Below are 10377 nucleotides of genomic sequence, written 5' to 3' on the forward strand. Positions count from 1 at the left end.
GAAGGAAAATTTAAAAGGACAACATAACAAGGACTTGATGACAAGTGCCTTGGGCTTATCGACGAGGAGATCCCGAGAGCAAAAAATTTCAAACTTTGTAAGGATCGTCGACGAACCCACTATTCTCATCAACGAGTGTCCTTCGTTGACTCTTTGATGAACCTTTTATACTCGTCGACGAGGGCCAACCTATAAATAGGCCTTGTATCATTCTTAGCGAACAATCTCTCTCTCTCTCTCTCTCTCTCTCTCTCTCTCTCTCTCTCTCTCTCTCTCTAGGACTACGACCCCTCTGCCTTCTCTCTTCGATTTTGACTTGGATTTAGCCTAATTCAACAATCAGAAACTACCACGAGATTCCTAGGGCGATTTTCTCCAAGATAATCGTAGCGGAATCGTGATTTGGGGTTCCTAGGCGCCATCCCAAAACTAGGGTAAGGGAGTTATTTTTTAATAATTATTAGTAATTTAATTTATTTGGACTTGGAAATGTTAGGATTAGGCATTCTGGGGTTGAATTGATTAAGTTAGAATTTTTGGAACACAGGGTTCCGTTTTTCGTTGGTTTTAGGCTGAATTTCGAATATCATGTAAGGGGAATAAGTTATAATAACTTTTTATTAATTTTTGAACCAATTAAATTCGAGTATGTAAATTTATATATATGAGTATGAATTTCTGAATGGTTTAGGCATTTGAAAAATGATGATTTTGAATATAAATTATAATTAGGAAAAACTGTATGGCATGAGAATAACCCTTCATAATTAATCGGTTGTGAATATTGCTTCGTTGAGAATACTGCTTGGATGTGCATACTATTTGGTGGCGAATACTGTCCGTTTGTGAATACTGCCACATGTGAATATTGTCTGATTGTGAACATAAATGTGTATGTGAGATTTGTTTGTGAAAGCTTACTGAGATATATGCAGTAGCCCCGTGTGGGCCACGTACAGGGTAGTACGTGGTAGCTTTATGTAGGCCACGTACTGAGATATACATAGTAGCCCTGTGTGAGCCACGTTCTAGATAGTACGCAGTAGCCCTATGTGGGCCACTTATTGAGAAGTACGTAGTACCTCTATGTGGGCCACATACTGAGAATGATGGTGGTTGGGGAATGAAGCGAGTAGAATCCTGTGTGGATGTGAATTGAATGGTTTGTATTTTCCTATGTGGATGTGAATTGAATGGAATGTACTGAATCCTGTGTGGATGTGTGGTGATGTATGTGAATATGTGGATTTCTTGAATATAATTGATATTGGAATGTGTGTGAATACTGGTATGTGAATTTGATTGCATGAATATTTATGGTAAAGTAAATCTCTCTGCCCGAGGGCTTACTGAGTAAGGTGAGTGCCCTGATCGGTATCAGTTGTAACCGCACCTGAATTAAAGGGTAAGGTTACAAATGATATCAGAGCAAAAAGGTGTTACATGTATGGATGTGTAATCTCCCCAATTCTCGGGAACTTTTATTATAAATATTGGTTATGTATGTGTGAGTTCAGTTTGCATATGGCTTGTCAGTTACTCTTGATTAATAAACAGCTATATTTTGTATTTACTAAAAACTCATCTGCCACACACTATTATAGTTTATTCTTTCCTTACTGAGAGGTGTCTCACCCCGGCGATTTATTAAACTTTTCAGGTCCTTTATGTGATCGAGCTTAGAAAGCTCTGGGGGCTGGGTTAGTATTTTGGTAAATTTTGGGTGGTTGTAAGAACAGTTATGTGTAAAGCTATGTTTAAATTTCTGGTTATGTAATACGAAGTGTAAGGATAGATGGGTATACATTTTGGGTTGAATAGTATAGAACTCTAGTATTTTATTTGAGGTTGTTTATTATTTTCCGCTGCGTGAATGGTATCAGAGACGTGTGAATGGTCTCATCACACCCCGGGCCCCACCTAGCGAGTTTGGGGCATGACAAACTTGCATATCATTGAGCAAAAATTTGAGCCAAGTTAGCTCATAGGTTGCCGCTGCCATGGACTTGTACTCAGCTTCTGAGGATGATCTTGAAACTATTTTCTGCTTCTTTGCTTTCCAAGAAATCAATGAATTCCTTAAGAAAACATAATAACTTGTAGTTGATCTTCTTGTCATAGGGCAGTTTGCCCAATTAGCATCATAATAAGCCTTCAAAGTAAAGGAGTTGCTTGAGGAGGACAACAAACCTAAATCAGGTCTGCCTTTCAAATACTTGATAATATGAAGAGCAACATCTGAGTGAGGCTTTCTTGGAGCATGCATTAATTGGCTTAAGATATTGACTGAGTATGTAATGTCCGGTCTTGTATTTGTGAGATAGATTAGTTGTATAACTAACCTCCTATAACGATCTGGATCATGTAGCTGATCACCTTGATGATTTGTGAGCTTCAGATTTATCTCCATGCGAAAGTTTGATGGTTGAGCACCCAAGTATCCAACATCATCTATTATCTCTAATTTTAGAGATAACAATACTTGCTTTGGACCTTGCAACTTCCAACCCAAGAAAATACTTAAGGAGACCAAGATCTTTAAAATGAAATTGTTGGTTGTTGTGTTTTGTGGCTCATATCTTTGGGTAGATGCTTTACACAAGGAATAAAAGTATAGTATAATCAGTACTGGTGGAAATCGTCGACGATTTTTGCTCTAATCGTTGACGGTTTGGTTGAATTTTAGAAGGTTTTGTGATACCCCATGGATGAAAAGCTTAAAAGATTAGATGTTACTACCCATATCAACAAGGTGCACCTTTCTTTTTGGGAGCCTTCCCATAAGAACTCCATAGTTAAGCGTGCTTGGCTTGGAGCAATCTTGGGATGGGTGACCACCTGAGAAGTTTTCTCAGGAAATGTGTAAGTGAGGACAAAACACACTGAAAAGAACATGTGTTGGTTTGTGGGGCTAGTCATTAGTCCGATAAGGCCCACCCCCTTGTTGTCTGGTCCAAGTGGAGGAGAAGAGATGCAATGCTCCCTGGCAGACCCAGGTTGGGGTGTTACAAATGGTATTAGAGCCAATACCAAGTCGCAAGTGTGATGAGATTCACATCGTCTGAGTTTGGAAATATGAGTTCGCAACGAGGACGTTGCGTTCTATAAGTGGGGGAGAATGTGATACCCCATGGATGAAAAGCTTAAAAGATTAGATGTTACTACTCATATCAATAAGGTGCACCTTTCTTTTCGGGAGCCTTCCCATAAGAACTCCATAGTTAAGCGTGCTTGACTTGGAGCAATCTTGGGATGGGTGACCACCTAGGAAGTTTTCTCAGGAAGTGTGCGAGTAAGGACAAAACACATTGAAAAGAATATCAGACCCAGGTTGGAGCGTTATAGGTTTGCTCCTAACTTTTTTATCTATTGAAGGAACCATCGACGATTGACTGAACATACAGAGAAAGTTTGGTCTTGATATCTTTCCGTCGATGGTTTTACCATAAACCGTTGACTGTTTAGGCTCTAACCATCAACAGTTTGCTGAAATTGTTGACGGATTCGCTCGGGAGACCTGCACTGATTTCAAATTTTGAATACGAACATTAGTATGATTGTGTGTTTGGAGGGAAACTTTCGTAGTGTTTATAAATACATCATTTTGGGTGTATTCTTATTGTAAGAAGATGATTGTATTGTATCTTTTGACACCGAGATAGTGAAACTTTGTCGTTTGCTCCCGTGGATGTAGTCATTGCCAAATCACGCAATTCCTTGTGTTCTTGTGATGATTTTTTATTTGGTTTCAATATACTGCATGGGTGTGTTCCATATTTGCTTCTTCATTGATTTTTGCATTGATATTCCGCTGTGCAATACAATTCTATACATAACAAATTGGTATCAAAGCGATTGTTGTTATGACATCGGGTACTTTGTATGCGAAATTTGACATTGTCAAATTTTATGGAACTAGTTACTTTGGCTTGTGGCAAAGAAGGGTGAAAGATCTGCTTATGCAATAAGGGATTGTGAAAGCTTTGTATAGTGTTCAACCGGAAGGCATGGATGATGCAAATTGGAAGGAATTAGAGGCAAAGATGGTATCTACTATCAGATTATATCTAGCGGATGACGTGCTATATCCCGTCATGGAAGAGGATTCTCCTGCGGCTATATGAAAAAACCTTAAAAGCCGGTACATGTTTAAATCTCTTACGAATAAACTTTTTCTTAAGCAAAGGCTTAATTGGCTTAAGATGGTGGATGGTTCGGATTTGAACCAACACATCAATGCATTTAATCAAATCATAAGTGATTTAATGCAGGTTGATATGAAATTTGAAGAGGAAGATAAAATATTGATGCTGTTGAATTCCCTGCCAGCATCTCGCACATATAAGACCTTGGTTACAACTCTTACATGGGGCAAAGAGACCCTAAATGTGGAAGAGGTGACAAGTGCATTGCTTGATTTTCATCAAAGAAAAAACGTCAGCGATGAAATATCTCATGCAGAGGGACTTGTTGTGAATAACAGCCATGAACATGGGAGAGAAAGATTGTAATAACCCGGAACAAAATTTGATTAATTAAAATTATTAATCAATTAATTAGTTAAACATTATTAAATTAATGTATTAAATAAACAAATAAAAAGAAATAGTATGAAAAAAAAGAGTAATTATTAATTAATTAATTAATTATTATTAAATTGAATTAATTAAGTTAACTAAAATGGTGGTTTTATATATAAGGATCAGATATATATATATATATATATATATATATATATATATATATATAAGTATATAATATAATATGATATTATGTTAATGAATAAAGTAAAAGAAAAAAAAAAAGGAAGTTAAGAAAGCTGAGAAGCTTTCCAGATGAAGAAAAAAATTCAGAGTCCTGCGCCTCTCTTCAGTCTCTCTTGTCTCACTCCATTTTCTTCTCTCTCTTCTTAATTTCTCGACGAATATTTGGCCGATCGGAAAACAGAAGGTACCGTTGGGTTCCTAACTCTGCCACCGACATTTCTACTGGAGCGGATTCATCGTGAAAGCGGCGTAGGCACCACTCCTAGGGAAAGGTATATTTCCTCTAAATTCTTAATTTCTCCTTAAATCTGCTGTTAAATCGACGATCAGGCACCACCACGAGACCCTAGTTGTGATCGTCATCACTTTGGCGTGAGTAAATTTTCAATTGGGGTTTTCTATGTCCCACTCCAAAGCGAGAGTGAGATTTGGGAAATTAGGTAAATTTGTTATATTTAAGGGTATAATTATTTATTTGAAATTTATGGGTTTAGGAAATATTAAAATAATATTTTATTTAGGGTTAATTTAATGGAATTAGGATTTTTTATTCAGGCCTTGGGTGAGCCCCATAGGTATTTTTCAGGGTCCCTGTTGGTGTAGTTCTAGAAACCAGGTAAGAGGAAAAATATATATTAAACCAAAGTTTTTATGAATTTGATGGAAAATGAATTGTGTTATATATACGTGTATATGTTTTGGTATGAGTTTAAAATGCCAACCATTTAAATTATGTTTTTCCAAGCTTAGGACTATTTATTAGGTACGTATATGCGAAAATGAACTGATGAAAGTGAAGGATATTTTCAGGATAATTGTGTAAGATAAGAAATGTATATTTTGAGTATATGAATGTTAAATGTAGGTTGTCTTATTTTACAGGAAATATATATGAATTTTACTACTAAATAGTATGGCATGAGTTAATAGGAATGCTGTGTGATATGTTATATGTATAAGATGCAGGATATACAGGAAATGAACTGAGTATGAAAATGTTATATGAAATATACTACATGTGAGTGTTAATGTAACCATGTAAAACAGTTGAAAAATGTTGGGTAAAACAGTTGAAAGATGTTGGGTAAAACAGTTGAAAAATGTTGGGTAAAACAACTGAAAGATGCTAGGTATGTAATGAAATGAAATGAAACTGGAAATGAATGAAACGAAAAATGAAATATGAAATGTGAATAATGTAAAATGGGAAAGAGTCACTTAAAGTGAAATGAAATGAGATGTTAAAGTTATGAACATGAACATATGTGGATGGTTGTGAATACTGGTATTTGGGGATTATGTTTTGAAGACATGTATATATGTGATTATAGGTGGTAAATAGTTAATTTGGATTATGGATAGGAATAGTAAACTTTGGTATTATATTTGTGGAGATTATTTTTAATTTTTTCGCTGCGCACATGATATTAGTATGTGGATTATCAAGTAAATGAATGGATTAGTAGCACTTCGGGCCCACGTAGAGGGTCGGGGCGTTACAAAAATTCAGAAATAGATCAAGTAAAAAATACCTATCTCAATCTAAGAATAAAAAGGAAATCTGGTGTTATAAGTGCGGTAAAAAAGGGCACATTAAATCAGAGTGTCCAGAATGGAAGAAAGAGAATGTTGTAAGAATCTTGAGTAATGTAATACACATACCAGACCTACGGAAGAGGCTCATTTCACTTGGCACTTTGGATTATATTGGATTCAATTACAAGTCCGAAATTGGAATAACGAAGGTGTGCAAAGGCAATCTAATAGTGATGAAAGGACAAATGTTAGATGGAAATATTTATGCTCCGCATAGAAGTACTATTGTTGTAAGTGGAGCTGCAGTCATAGGTTCTGAATTTGATGAAACCGTTTTATGGCATATGCGGTTTGAGCATATGGGTGAACATGGCATGAAAGAAATTCATAAGAGGAACTCTTGAAGCTCATGAAAACATATAAGCTGAACTTCTGCAAGTTTTGTGTTCTCGGGAAGCAAAACAGGTTGCAATTCAAATCAGTTGTTCACAAAACGGAAGGTATTCTTGACTACATACACTCTGATGTAGCATCAAGGGGTGGACATGTTTAGTTTGTGAGTTTTATTGACGATTACTCATGGAAAGTCTGGTTTTACTTCATGCGGCACAAGTCAGATATGTTTGCCAAGTTTAAGTTGTGGAAACTTGAAGTGCAAAACCAGATGGGGAAGAGAATTAAATACCTCAGATCAGACAATGGGATCGAGTACGCTGATTATCGTTTCATGGAGTTTTATGCGCAGTAGGGCATTAGGAGACATTTCACTATTCATCGGCCTCAGCAAATGGTGTGGCTGGAAGGATGAGCTGGACTCTGGTTGAGAGAGCTCGGTGTCTCAGTGTAATGCCCTCACCCACCACGTGGGCCCGGGGTGCTACTTTAGTGATGTCTGTGTATCTGGTACCATATTCATTATATAAATACAGCGAAAATAAAAGATACATTCTCCCAAAATACATTACCAGAGTTCTAAACTACCTTTATACACAGAGGACTCCAAATATCCACATTATAGACTATAATACAATACAAAAACCAACTCAGTCCATACAACCATAATACACATCCAGGGACATCAAACATAACTTAAATACATTAGAGTTCTTACATACACTCACAAAAGCTGAAACTAACCATCACGTCACTCCGGAGCTTACTAAGCTCAATCTCGAGATGGTTTTAAAAAGATGATTTGTATATTGGGGTGAGACACTTCTCAGTAAGGAAGATTAAGTTAATATCAGTGTGTGACCAACATGAGTTTTGGTGTATACAAAATATCATCAGTTGTTAATTAATCACAGTTATAAAATCATTCTTAGACCATACTCACACACACACACACACACACAACTATTTATAAGCCTAAATTCTCGAGGATAGGGGAGATTACATGCCTATACATGTAGCTCTCCTCTACTCTAATACGTTATGCAACCTGGTATGACTACAATTGATACTTATCAGGGTACTTGCCTTTTTCAACAAGCCCTCAGGCGGAGAGGTTACTTCACCATAAACATTCATGCATTTTAATTCACATACAAGTACTCACACATTTACAATTGAAAAATATGCATTTGCTTCCTCAGTATAAACCAGTTCAATAAGTAATAATACCATTTAAATAAATTAGCATATATGCGTAAAAGACATTCCCTGGGACTAATGACATGCTTAACCCCCATGACGAGTTGTGCGGCCCGAAGGCTGGACTAAGCCCTGGGGGATCAACCCAGACAAAGTGAAAGTAACCATCTGCTACTACGTCTATAGACATCTGCAACCCAATTGCAGGTCCAATTGCCTTACCACTTCCTGGTCCGGACCCCAAGGAAGGTACAACCTCTACGTAGGCCAATCGACTGAAACCACCTTATACCTCTCAATACAGTGTGGGCGCACATGGCCAAATAATAATTCCCTTGCAATGGTACCGTACTTACAATACAACTGGTCCTCAGGGTTCTTAAACCATATTATGCAATTTCAGTAATAAAATAGTAGTATAAATCTCATTTCATATAGAACCTGCAATTTAATAAAACTCAATCCTTGGCAGTTAAATAAAACCCAACTCACAACCGTTAAATAAAACCCAACCCTCGGCTATCATATTAAATCCTATTTTGCAAAGGTAGTTCCAATATTTTCCCAAACAATTCAGTATTTTCACAACCATACCCAAATTTGGTATTTCAATAAACTATATAGATCATTCCCCTACTACACGATTTTAGTATTTGAATATAGTCCAATAAACAACCAGGAAAAACATAACATATTTAGTTCCTATGATAAAACCAAGTTTTTCACTGTTCATTTATTCAAAATACCATAAGATATAATCGTAGTTTATAAACCCTTTTTTGAACGGTCGGTTTTCGAAATAACTTTGAAATCCTAGGTATCATAGGTATACACACACACACACACACACACACACACACACACACATATATATATATATATATATATATATTAATCGGTTCAACTTTAATAAAAACCTGACTTAAGTTAATCCCCTTACATGTTCCTGAAAAAGAAACCGATTTCGTTCAAAAAATGGAAAACCCTAGCTTTTCGATCCCGCCGCCGAAAACAAATCGCCAAGCCGAGAAAAGAGAGGAAAATGATCAGAGTGCGAGGATGGGCTCCGGGTGAGCCTATGGGAGAGAGAGAGAGTCACGAGAGAGTGAGAGTAAAGAGAGAGAGAGTTCAAAAACCCTAAGATAGAGAGAGATCGAGAGAGAGAGAGTGAGTTTTTAAGTTATGAAAAATAATGTGTTGCTTAGCCCTTAAGTAAGTAAACTCGTAGGAAAATTGTCGACGGTTTTCCCTGCACTCACAAAACCGTTGATGGTTTGGCAGTTGACCCACCCAGTTGATTGAAACCGACGACGGTTTTCCCAAGCTCTATAAAACTGTCAACGGTTTGGCTCTTTCCATACCAATTTCCTTCTTTTTCATTTCTTTTCCTTTATTTCTCTCTTACTTATTTATTTTCTTTTATTTTTCGAGTTCGGGTTTCTACAATCTCCCCCCTTATAAAAATCTTGTTCTCAAAATTTGCTAACTTTTAACAGTCACATTCTCTAGAGTTTTTCTTAAATATCGATCCATCTCTATAGAAGAGTCAGTAACCATCCACATAATGGCCTCGTCCCAAGTTTATTAAATACCCTCACTTATGGTGGAGGAATACCGTGGTTACACACAACGTCTTGGAAGCTGACAATACTATACAAAACTCTCCCAGAGACCATCCATATATGAAATTGTAAATAACTAACAAAACTAAACAAACCTACCTTACCCAACCTGCACATAAAACCAGACACCTACTTGTCTAGTGCTGAACCTCTCTGAAAAGTTCTGGGTACTTCTGATGTATTTCTGTCCTTAATTCCCATGAAACTTCCTTCACTACATGATTACACCATAGCACCTTCATTAACGGTATTTCCTTAGTACGCAGTTCCTGTATTTTTCAATCCAGAATCTGAACTGGTACCTCCTTGTATACCAAAGCATCCTCAATCTTCAAAAGGCTCATAACCTATCACGTGCAAAGGATCTAACACGTACTTCCTCAGTACTGATACGTGAAAAACATCATGAACTCTAGACGACGCTGGGCGTAACGCCACTCGATAGGCAACTAGACCAATCCTCTCCAGGATCTTGAATGACCCAATGTACATAGGGCTCAACTTACCCTTCTTCCCAAACCTCATTACTCCTTTCATCGGAGAAATTCTCAAAAATATCATATCACTAATCTCGAGCTCCAGCTCTTGTCGGCGTGTATCCGCATAGCTCTTCTGGCGATTCTGTGCTGCTTTAATCCTCTCCCTAATAAGCTCGACCTTTGCAGAGGTCCATTGAACTAGTTTTGGCCCCAAAACTTTTCACTTGCCTACCTCATCCCAATACAACAAAGATCGGCATTGGTGACCATACAAAGCCTCATATGGTGCCTGTGACGTCTCGATTTTCATACCATTTTTAAAAATAAAATCATCAATAATAATTAAATCATACACATCAAACATCACATCGGCCACGTCAA

This window comes from Malania oleifera, chromosome 1 (assembly GCF_029873635.1).
Source record: "Malania oleifera isolate guangnan ecotype guangnan chromosome 1, ASM2987363v1, whole genome shotgun sequence".
In the NCBI taxonomy this organism is placed as follows: domain Eukaryota; kingdom Viridiplantae; phylum Streptophyta; class Magnoliopsida; order Santalales; family Ximeniaceae; genus Malania; species Malania oleifera.